A 12,956-nucleotide genomic window follows, 5' to 3' on the forward strand; every position below is an offset into this window, starting at 1 on the left:
CATGAGAAGAAGCGTCAAACACTATTCTTGTCTTGGTCGTCATTCGGTCTTCTCTTATCACGGCGTGGTGCGGCATGTAATAGACATGCATATAACATATATATATACATTATATAACGCTCATTGCACGCGCATTCCAGCACTTACATAGGCTGATGTCAACGTCACACTCCCAACGCCCTTCGGCTTGAAGTTTACTTGACAATTGTGGAAACGTTTTGGATCGGTGGTCGAGTTCCACATCAAGAAAGATGTCTGAAGCTGCATGCACTCAGACACTGCGCGAATTACATTCCGGAAGTTGAAAAACTTTTTTGACTTTGAGACTGCATTTTTGCCTTCGAACCGCATTACCGAGTGGCGCCTCGATGGCCCGTGCTGCTTAATGTGCTCAACAATATGTGAACCAATGTTCTTCGTGTATAGCACGTTTTAGGAAAAGCTTGATTTCCCGCGGGACGATTCCCTCAAGTAAAATATGCATAGGGTCAAGCAAGGCGTCTTTTGTAATAGAAAGTACAGGACGTCGGTGAAGAGCGACTCGCATTTTGTGCCAGTTGCGGAAGACAGCTTTCGCTTTTCCGCTGCGGTTACCGCGGCATTCACTGCTTGTGCATGTTCTGCAATTTGCTGATCAGTTCTTAGGGCACACTCGCCATGGAAGAAGAGGAAAGGAAAATTGCTGTGCTCCTCAAAACAAACAGCACACGGCCGTCTAATTAAGGGACTAAAGCACTCCTGGAAGCCGAGCACGTTCTGGCAGGCTAACGCGTCACTTGCGAAGGCAACTAAATAGCCGTGAAACCTCTCGGTACCAGACTTGGTGGAAAACTCCACGCCAGATGTCGAAAGGGTATTGATAGTTGTGAGGGCTTCCCTGAGCAAAGCCTTTTATGCACCAATGCTGTTCAACGCGCATGCATGGCCCACACCGAGGAGAAATATGTTGCGCAAATGTGAACGATGTCTCCATGGCAGGCTCAAAAAGGAAACGTCAAAAACAGTCAGTTTCCCCTTCTTCCCTCGTTTCGTTCCCAGCGCGTTTGCCAGCTCTATATCATCACAGTAGAGTAGCATGCGCACTACGTTCTTTTGAGAGTGTGACTTTGACTGGTGCGTATGCTCACGAATCCCATCTTGAAAATCTGAGAGGACGCCGGGGCTAGACAAGGGAGTCTCACCTGCAAATGCCTCGTAGAAGTCCGGATGCATCATAAATGTGATAACAGTCCGTTCAAAGAAATAGCATAGGCCTCACTCTCGTGACCAATTTTAACTTTCGTTGTGTCGAGGTAAAGACCGCTGTCCTTATAGGATTTTAGGCGAGACGCATTGCTTTCAAATGCAGCGAAATAAGGGACTCCTTGGCTTTCAAGCATGACAGCTACAGACTGAACCACAGAATCAATTCATGTCTTTGTCACTCTGTGCCTGCCCTCTAGTTCGCGACATAACTGTTCCATATAGGCCTTCAACTCGTTGCCGCTGTCCGCTACGGAACTGAACGGGTTATCGGAAGGTGATTCATCAACTATCTGGTGGGATGGAACTCTGGAAGAGGATGTGGTCTTCTCGTCATGTGACGAGAATCCGTAACACGTACGTGCAGGTGGACGGGTCATTGAGCCCATCAGTGGTGACGCTGGGTAGCGAGATTGGGCCCAACTGCCCGAGCGCGCCACCGCATCCGGGGCTATTCTCACCAGCCGGGAAAAGACGTCTCGCTGAGATCACTGTCGGTGGCGTCTCTGATGTGTTTTTCGTTCTTTTTTTTCTATTTAAGGAGCCGCTACTCCTTCTATGTTCAGGGATAAGCGGTGCAAATAAACAGCGAAATAATGGAATATAAAAGGAGAGAGAAGGTTGTCATTGGTTCTCAGTACAGCAGCCCACACATCGTTGATTACCTCACCGCCACCCGTCATGACTGAATATATTTTGTACCCTTTGCACCGTGATGTCCGTCGGTCTGCACTTTTCTGTTCTATTGCCATGTTCACGATTTTATGAGGCTTTTCAGTATGGCAAACATGGATACACGTACCCCTCATGCCAATTTCTTAGCGTGGTAAGTTACACTAAGTAAGCAAGACAGGTATTCACATCACACATAGATAACAGCTGGCTTTCACGTCGGCGTATCGCAAAACTCTGCATAATGAGAGCTATGGCACATAAGAGAAGGGCCCTCCGACTTTATCCTTGTGACGGACAATGGTGATCTTGTTTATAAGGTACATATTATAACGTACGCGTGTCGGAACCCTTCCTGTACCTTATGAAATAGCAGCGTATCGTATAAAACAGTGCGTACCTTTTAAAAAAGAAGGCGTAACCATTGTAGGAAAGCGCACCTTATCAGTAGAGAGGTGTTGTGCCCTATATTTACAGGGTAGAGTAGTATAGAAGGTGCGTTATAAGTAGGGTTCCGCATTTTCGATGTTTATTCTTGGGCGGATTCGGTGTATGTTTTTCGATGTTTATTGATTTTCGCGAAATCGGAGGTTTTCGATGTTTTTCCTTGCCGTGTACATGGTTTACCCGACAGTTATCGGCGAATAGCAATTACAATGTTATTTCAGTGCTGTGCGCGTCTAACGCAGCCTTAACAACATGTCCAAATGTAAGTGCCTTTAGGAAACAGCTCCTGCCTTTCACTAATTAGTCGAGTTCTATAAGTACTGCAAGAAATGACCGGAAGGCGTTCGCTCAGCTTGCTCGTTACGAGGGTTCTTCAGATTCACGTGCTCCGATATGCACGCCACATCTCTTCCACAGCCCACATCAACTGTCACCCGACAATACTTGCATATGACAACATCTTCCTTGCCTGAGAGTTCAAATTTTTGATTTTCGCAAACGTATAGTCCCGGGCCTTCTACCTTTTCCCCCCCCCCCCCCCATCTCGGGTGCCGCTAAAGACAGGACCGCCTTACGTGACAAGTGGAGGTGTGTGTACTGTCGTAACCTCTCCACTAAGCAACTAAAGGCCGGTGACCGAGATTCTACTTGACGTCACGCCGCTCAAAAGTTCACAAGCACGGTGGGGCACCTACAATGGCAGAAGAATGAAATTCCGACCAGCGTACCTGATCCGGGATAAAAGAATGGACCCTGAAACACTCAATGTGGCCGCAGGTCATCCAACCATAGCAAATACCAAGAAAAGAGGAGCAATAAAGGAAAGCCTGCTTGGTATGTTGGAATCTAAAGCTGGGCACATGCAGCAATTTATGTGTCATGGTTCCTGGAATGTTCCTCTGTATTCGATGTTTTTCCATTAAAACCGAATGAGGAAAAATTTAACCGGCGTATGATTTTCGATGTTTTTCGATTAAAACCGAAAACACGGAACCCTAGTTATAAGGTACGGACTTTAGAGTGTAAGGAGCGCACGGAGGCTGGTGGTTTGAGATTAATGCGACATGGTCTATAGGAACGCGACGGATGGTGGAGCTGTGCTATTACATACACTTTGTACGTGGGAAACGTTTTGTCCAAGTCCAGATGCTGTACGTGAAATGGTCAAAGCGAGTGTCGTTATCATACGGCAGCAACGTAGCCACAAGAGTTGCGGTCATTACGTCAACCTCTCACAGTTTATACGGCTCCATCTTTTTGTCCCTACTCCGATAAGTGGAGCCCTATGCATAAACATGAGAACCTTTCTGCACCTGCTGATGCTTTTCAGGCGAATGTAATTTTGATCGCCAAATGTGTTCTGCCTCTTTTTTCTCCACCTATTGCTTCAGACAGCGTACCCAACCAACACCAACACCTTCTAGATAACGGAGAAGGCACCTGCATTCTTTCAATTTACGTTACGCGTCTGGTCCTGCTGTGGCTGTTCGCGATAGATAGATGTAACGTCACTGAAAGAGCGAAGAAGAGAAAAGCTGTCTCATTGAAAATGTATGGCAGCCGGGCCAGATGCGTGACGTTTTTGTAAGAGTGCAGAGGCCTTCTCCGTTACCTGGAAGGTGTTGACCCATTCCTAGTCAATAGAAATGAAATAAAATTCTGACTACTGTAGCGTACACTGTTAACACAGAGGATGCGCGGATGGTGCCACTGGCTCTTGATCACACGCGAGTGGTCATCGCAAGGGCTATACCCAGAAAGGGATGAAGTGATGAGAGGTGAGGTGGTGATTCTTCTGTTAAAACAGGACTTCACCGCATAACTTGCTCAAGGTCCACCACTTCAGAGACTGGTATCGCTGTCACGTACGATTTGTGGAAAGCGGCTTTATCTCACATTTCAAAATTTTGACGTTATTGAGTAGGATGGTCGGTCCAAGCGACCGTCACTGAAGGCCTGGACGAAGTACAAGCGTAAACACGACCATGAACTGCGACACGGGAACAATCATAAATATGTTTAATACCAGCTAGTGATGAACGAAGTCTAACTTTGATTGAGGTGACTCCCAGTGAAGACGAACTCGGGGGTCCGCATGAAGCGATCCAATCGCGTGGCACGGGCAACACAGATCTTCTTTTTCCTTCTTTTTTTTTTTTTTTTTTTTTTTTTACTGGTTGACATGGAACCAAGGCTCACAAAATATTTTCGCCGTGTACGCAGGCATTTTCTCGTTCGGTGGCGGTAGATTTTGTCCTAAAAGCGAGATGCGTTTGAATGCTTCTCCTCGACACACAGCTAAAGGAATTTTATGTCTGTAAACGTCAGCGTGGTAGTAACGGATTCCTATTTCATTTTGTATAAAAAACCTCGTGTGCTGATTAGTCTTTCGTACCGTACTACTGACCCATAAATTCGTGTATTTGCTGCATGTTTGCTATTTTTTTCTGAGTCACTGCATGCACATATAGACATAAAATTTAGTACACGTCGTTCTAGTCACATGATGAGCACGTGAAAAGAAACGTTATTTCTCAGGACGTAACAGGAAACAGAAAAACAATTTGTGAAATATGCAGAACTTGAAAAAATAGCTGTACTGCTAGCTGAAGAAAATGAATGTAGAAAACGCGAGGAGAAGCCATCAAAGGCTCTTCACCTTTAGGTCAACCAATAGACGCTAAGCGAAACATAACGTGCAAATACCTGCGAATTCGGCGAAACTACTTCATGAGCGTTCGTTCCTCTATTGGATGATAAGAAATCATTAGAGAGTTTTATTGTATCGTACGCTATCGCCTTTGCGTACGTAAGGCATACCGTTGTTCCTTCTGAGCACGCGCAACCCATAAAGGAGCTGTGCACAGTGCGCAGAACCACCAGGCTATCCCTTACGTATGCAAAGGCGATAGCGTACGATACACTAAAGCTGACTATTGCCTTACCGAAAGTAGTCTCGCAACTCCCTACATAAGTTCTGACGTACACTGAGAGCCACGGTCGCTTAAAATATATTTCGGAATGTCCAGTCGTTAAAACACTTCCACTGGTCCCTCTGTTACTGTTGCCTCAATATTAAGTAGCGCTACTGCCTCAGGGTATCGTGTTTCAAAATCCGCCATTGTTAAGGAAGACATATCTCTTCGCGTTCTCGGAATTTAGAGGAATCGTCCCAATTAAGTCACTGCCCGCTCCTGCCGCCGGTTCGCAAATTTCCCAGGGGTACTTTCCTAGCACTCCCTTTCGTAACCACCCTCTGACAAATGTCACAGGAGTGTGCGTATAACGTTTAACGTCGCGCTGGACTCTTGGCCAAAAGAAATCTGCAAGAAGAGGATCGCATGTTTTTTTTGGCCCTGGTCTCTGGCCATCAGAGGGTCATGTGCCTCTCTCAACACAGTTTCTGTAATGAGGTAGGTACACAGTAATTTTTTACACCTTTCATTGAACAAAAGCATCCTTTCTGATTCCGAAAGCTGAAATAAAATGAGTAAACAGCGTTACTGAATGTCTAAAGTGAGGTGTTGAAACGGATGTTCACGTTTTGTGACCCAGTTTACACAACATCTGAACTGAAAATATGGTGTTGAAAATGGTGTTTTAATTGGGGATATGTGAACCAAATAAAAAGTATGAGTTACTTTAGAGTACGCGCTTTATATATCGCCAATGTGACAGAATTGACAATTTAATTTCAACATAGCTGAAACCGATTCACATCATAAGGTGGCAAGAACCTAGTGAGGAGAAATGCCGTTGACCGCGTGATCCTAGGTGGCGTAGTTTTTTATTATTATGAAAATTTAATGACACGTTTTCTGGGACACCCTGTACATCAGTGCACTGAGCTTGCATAGAACTTTTCAAGACAAACACACTCATTTGTGCCCCAATGAACTTGCAATAAAGCACACAGTATGCTATTTTATGCATGATATGTAACCCCTTGAACAACAAGCCAGCAGAATAACAAAATCCCAATGAAAGACGGATGCTAATGGGTATACGAAATACTATTGACGTTAATAGGTAGAAGAGCGTGGTGTTATGATAGGCATCATGATTCATTGGCTTCACTGGTATAATACAGTGAACCCTAGTTAATATGCCCACCACCGTTGCCGCAGATTTTGGTCATAAAGCGAATTGTCATACTAAGGAGAAACGCACAATCCGCTGACCTCAGAGACCGCTTCGTTCCGGCCATTCTTAGGTGCAGAACAGCAGCAGCAGCACAGTGTGACCTGGTCTCGTTGTCACTGCTGTTTTAAGCACTACAGTGCTTTGGCAGTCCGAAAATTCTGAGTATGAGTAATTCCAAGGTCAACAACATCAGGAGTCATCCCAAACCTTGGCGTCCTACTTCAACACGTGTCACCCTCTGCCTGAGGTATGTGTGTAGCCTCCCTATGGGGCTACTCTGCGGGTCATGTGACCTGGTCATAATAACAAGAATATAATACCTGTGTTTCACCCTACTTGTGACAAAAATCTCAGTCTTAGTAGGATTAGCCGATTGTCATACTAACGAGATGGATTTACATGGCGGTGGAACGGTTCCCAAGAAAACCGGTCATAAAGTGAGTGAGTCATATTATCGGGGGTCATATTAACGAGGGCACACTGTATTCAGTATTCGCACTAGTATAGTTTGTACAATATTTCTAGCAAATAGCGCACCAAGTACATGGAGCATGTTTTCACAACCCAGAAAAGTCCGACACGTCCTATATTCACACATCCCTGTCGTCTATGAGACATCATCTGTACTTCCACAATGTGACGTTGCAATTTATTTCACTTTGTGGAACAAGTACTATGAAATTGTCAAACACACCAAGAGTTATATACATAGCCCTATACATTCATCCGTATCTAGACGACGTCCTGGTGACGTTCCAGCGACATTCAACCGGTGCCCCAAATCCTGGTCTCCTGAATCTCACATGAATATCCCAGTGTGTTGTGCAGGCTGCTCCATGAGCTATCCAAGCATATCCCAGCGTGATATCCTGCGTATATACCTGCGACATCTGTTGTGTGCAGGGAGCAAGCGAAAATAACTTGTCAGAGCGTGACCTACGTAAAAAAAAGTAAATGTATTAGGTATATTTCCACCGTTCGCGTGCAAAGTATTCATACAAGGTCAGAAGTAATCATACTATAAATATTTAAACTGTAAACTTTTACATATATAACTATAAACTATTTAAAAAGACAGTATTTCACAGGAAGTGATGTCAGAATGTTAGCTGGTACACTGCATTTTCGTCGCATCCGTACGGGTTAATTGGTAACAGGTTGCTTGAAGAGTGTTACGTGAATACTTTTCACGCGAACGATGGAAATACCCAATGCGTTCACTTGTTCCCCATATATACCACGTTCTTACAAGTTATTTTATGTAGCTAACAAATGTGTAAACAGACAGATGCATTAATGCATTCCATTTGGTATTTTGCTAGATGTAGTGCGCAAACCAATCTACATCACACTATACTGCTTATCAACATCAATATTTTGTATACATATCTGTTAATCTGACTCCCATGATTATTTTTTCTGAATTCTGTTTGCTTGTTGTTCTGATGGTTACATAATACGTATAAGAGGGTATAGTGTGTGAAGATAAGCGCGTCATTATAAGTTTATTGTGGCACATATGAGTGGTTCGTCTTAAAATGTCTTACACAATCTCAGTGTACATATAACGCGCCCCTCTTTTGCAGTTCACTGCACATCGGCAGCTATGCTGAAATGGTTAGTTCTGACACAATGACGATACATAAATGTGCCTACTCTCATTAACTGATACTTTTTGCTGTGTTCACATATGCCCAATTACAGGACCATTTTGTGCACCACGTTTACAGTTCAAATGGGTGTACACGTCGTGAACACCCTTTTCAAAACCTTACTGGCACCTCAAAACCATAGCACTGGCACCTCATTTACACCTTTAACGTTCGACGCAGAAGTAAGATGGGGTGCATTTTGATATTAAACCTTTAGTAACGCTGTTTTTACACATTTTACGTCGGCTTGAAGAATAACAATGTGTATTTCTATAAAAAATTTGTGCGATCAAAGGTGTACAAACATTGATTCTGCACGATATAATATTATAGTCTTTTCTGACTTGTTGAAAACAGGAGGCATAGCGACGTTTTGTTGCCATCTTGAAAAATGCTTCTAGGCTAAGATGAGGCAAGATGAGACACAAAGTTCCAATTGGGCATCATTTGTTTATTAGCACTTCTGTTGAAAAAAAAAAAAAAGAGGAGCGTTCTTGAAGGTCCCTAGCTTCCGGCCTATATATCTAAAAGCGTTAGACTGGCACAAAATATACAATGAAATTTAAACGGCACTGTCGTATCATATTGGCCCAAGCCTCGGCGCAAAATCTGACAATCTAGCAAAATCACCAATATCCGGCCGTTTCTTCTGGCAATAGAAGCAAACTAGGTGAAGCTGGTGATTCTCAATGCAATTTTCATAAGCCCCCCTTCTGCATGCAGTACGCTGCTCCTTTGCACGTGGCTCTTTTCTTTGCCCGTTTGTTTTGCATATTCCTGCATTTCTCGTATGTTCTAAATATGCCAGACGATGAGCGAAAAAGATATATATTCAAAACGAGCAAAAATCCACTTAATGGCTAGCTTCTGCCTTTCCTCGTGAAACGTTGTTCCGTTATGGAGTGGAGGGGCCCTTAGGCTTTTTCGGAGCCTTTGAAAGGAGCGACATGACCTTTCACGGACCTCCCGCCGTAATCTGGACGGGAGGTCCAACGTCTGCATGACACTTCCCACAGGTCAACAGGTCCCCGTCAACGACAACGGGTAGGGAGCCCTTCCTCTGGTGATCCCGACAATCCACATGACAGTGAATGTTCCCGATAACACAATGGACACTTCAGTACCGGCAGCTCCTCAGCAGAGAAACGAGATGAACGATGGCAACCTTGCCACTTCTCTTCATGACCCGTTCTCCACTGTCATCTACAGGAAGAACCGAGCCGGCGGTATTCCCATACCGTTTCGACCAGCAACTAGTGACTACTCCTTCTGGAAGGTGAATCCTAATGCTGTCGCTAGTAAGATACGCTTGCTAGCCCAACAACAGGTTATGGACCACCGCTTCCACAGAGATGGTTCTCTCTTCGTCTCCGTACGGTCCGAAGCAGCTGCCCGCAACCTTTTGTCAGCTAAGTGCTTAGCTGGGATTCCGGTGATACCATCAATACCCCAATCGTATGCCAGAAATATGGGCAAGATACATGAGGTTCCCAGAGAGTTTTCGAACGACGACCTCGTGCTCTACCCCAAAGACGCAGGGGTTTTATCTGCACGGCGACAGGTTCGGCATTCCATGGCAGAAGATGGCAGTGATGTGTTTACCCCATTACGGAGCGTTATCCTGAGTTTTGAATCTACAATCCGTCTTCCCCACCGAATTGCCCTCGCGTTTCAGGCCTTCACAGTCCAAGATTACATAGAAGGTCCCATGCGGTGTTGTAACTGCCAACGATTTGGCCATATTGCACGAAATGGCAGAGGTTCTACACGGTGTGGCATATGCGCCGGGCCTCACGAGAGATCAGACTGCAACAATAAAAGACAGCCAACGTGTGCTAACTGCAAATCCAGCCATCCCGCATCAATTTCTTTATGTCCTGTGAAGACCGCCGCCACCAAAAGGACCAAGACTGGACACTACGACTTTCGTCTGACGCTCCTAGGGGTGGTAGTGCCACACTCCCATCCGGTACAAATGCACAAGAATTTCGTGCACTACCCCCTCGATCTGCACCAGATGAACGAGGGTCGCTGAACACAACCACGGCTAAGCCCATCACAAGAAGCCGCCCACCGCCTCCTCGTCCATCAAGGCAGATAACACACACTTATGCCAGCGTGACGGAACCAGCAGTCATGAGGAGACAGTTACCCTCATCAGCCCCTGAAGATGTGCCTTCTCTGGGACTCTTCTCAGCGGTACTCGCTGCCCTTAAGGCAATTGTCTCTGCTTTTCCTCGTGCGTCGCAACTGCCCGAGGTCCAAGCGCTTCTGGCACTGGAGGCATTACCTTTTCATCAGCATGAAGGCATTGTATAGAAAGGCCATGGCAATGCAGTGGAATCCTCGAAGCCTGCGTAACAAGCTCCCTAATTTTAAAGTACATCTACAACAGTACAAGTTCCCTTTCATAGCTGTATGCGAACACGGCATGGATTCTACACATCGCCGTTAATGGATACACAATATATCGATCTCATCAATCCTCTGAGAGCAGAACAGCGCTATACGTTTGTAATGACCTGGTTGCTGCGCCCATCGGGTCAGTTTGTCTTCGCTCTTACGATTACGTCACCTGCAGGATCCGCCTTGGCCCCATGCTGTTAACGGCAGTCAGTATCTACTCGTATATACTTCCTGGGGTACAGGTCACATGGAGCGACCTCGAACGCATACTTGGTTCTCTGAAAGCCCCGGCGCTTGTGATGGGTGACTTCAATGCCCATCACTCGGCCTGGGGAAGCCGAAGGACGGACGGTAGGGGAAGGAGGTTGTTGGAGGCAATGGAGAATAATAACATGTGTCTGCTGAACAATCGAGAGCCAACTTACATGCGATCCCGAACGTCACTCGATGTATTGGACCTCTCGTGGTGCTCAACCGACATAATTCGCCACTTGTCGTGCGCTACGGACGTCGACGCTAGAAGTAGCGATCATTTTCCTCTATATATTTCGTACGACAGACTGTCCCTCTCAGCAACTACTGGACTGATTTCTTTTACAGCCTAGCGACTTTTTCGTGCGGGCCTCAGAACATCTGTGCACACCGGAATGTCCCCAGAGGCTTTCTCGCAAGCAATTGCTCGCGGTATTCAGGGCGCGGTGGTCATGACAGGCCATGTCGGTCATTCCCCAGCAATTAACCACCCTAGGGCATTACGTCGCCGAGCAGAAAGAACGGCTCGTCGGACAGGGCAACTGACGGACATTGTGGAATACCGCACAGGGAATACCAAATAGGGCACCTTCCGCAACAATACATTACAATTAGAGCGCCTTGATCACCCTACGAGCCAGGACGCCTGACACACGGAGATCTGAAACTAGGGAGACACCCCACAGCAAACGCGAACCACAATTTACTGGTGTCCTATAAGTTCAACAAAAACAAGGCATACGGTGCACCACGCTCAAACCCCAAAGAACAGGATGTGCGAACAGAAATGTGCTTACCTGGCTACGTGCATTCACGAGATTTACAACGACCACTTCTTCTTCTTCTTTGTAGGAGGTAGTCCTCCTTCCTCAACGATCGTCCTCGAAAGATGTTCGGCGTCCGGCGGTTGTAAATGACGGCAATGACCCGTACTTGGCTTGGCCTTGCCTCCGCATTAAAGTTTTTGGCCAGCGCATGATGATGGCCTGATGTGAGCCTGACAAGGTGTATGGGGAAACTGATGGAGAGAATGGTTTTGCATCGCCTCGACTGGTGGCTCGAAAAACAACGTGCGTTCCCTCACGAAATGGCTGGATTTCGTCGTCACCGAAGCTCCATGGATCCAGTTCTCGGCCTAGTCCCTACAGTCCAACATGCTCGTGCCCATCGACGGATCGATCCTATCGGTTTTCCTCGACATCAAGTGCGCATATGATACCGTCTCGCACATTTGTGTGCTGCACGCCTTGCGCTCGTTTGGGGTATCCGATCGGCTCTTCATCTGGCTCCAAGACTTCCTTACAGACCGAACTGTCGCTGTCCGTACGTCCCAAGGCCAAAGCCCTCAGCATCCTGTTCCTCAAGGAGTCCCCCAAGGAAGTATTCTTAGTCACACACTCTTTAATGTTGTGATGACCGGCCTACAGTCAGTACTTCTTCGCAAAGTGACGTTTTCCGTGTATGCAGATGACGTCGCCCTTTGGACAGTAGGAAAATCACACCAAGGCATACAGCGCCACCTGCAGCTTGCTTTAAATAATGTCCATACGTACCTCACAAACCTTGGGATGGACCTTTCACCCGAAAAGTGTGTGGAGCTCCCTTAAACGCGCAAAGCTATGACCAATTTCCCGCTTTGGGTTGGTGCAAAGAAGCTTGAGCCGGTACGCTTCCTTGGCGTGGTAATCGACTCGGGCTTGCGCGGGGCTCGCCACATTAAACACCTTGAAACTAAGGTGCAGCGCTGGCTCCCCGCAATTCAACATCTTTCTGGCTCAGGATGGGGCTGTGATCAGCGTTCCTGCTCGCAGTTCACGCGGCGTTGGTGAGCGCGACTGTGCTTTACAGCCTTCCTATTCTGCACAGGATACCAACAACATCATTAAATACCCTTCGGTCCCTGTTTGCTAGAAGCCTTCGTCGCTGCCTCGGAGTTCCAAGAATGGCTGAAAAACGGCAAGTACTGGCTGAAGCTGGTGAACTCCCGATTGAGGTTCTACGTGGACGTAAAACGGCTCGGCATTTCCTACGTTTGCGTGCTCACATTCCCCGTCACCCGCTCCTCAGGAAAATTCGATACCGCCCTGAAAGCGACTTCTATCGAGTAGCGCAGAGGACACGCCAGACTCTCACTGGCTTCAT

Source organism: Ornithodoros turicata, chromosome 1, assembly GCF_037126465.1.
Source record: "Ornithodoros turicata isolate Travis chromosome 1, ASM3712646v1, whole genome shotgun sequence".
Classification (NCBI taxonomy): domain Eukaryota; kingdom Metazoa; phylum Arthropoda; class Arachnida; order Ixodida; family Argasidae; genus Ornithodoros; species Ornithodoros turicata.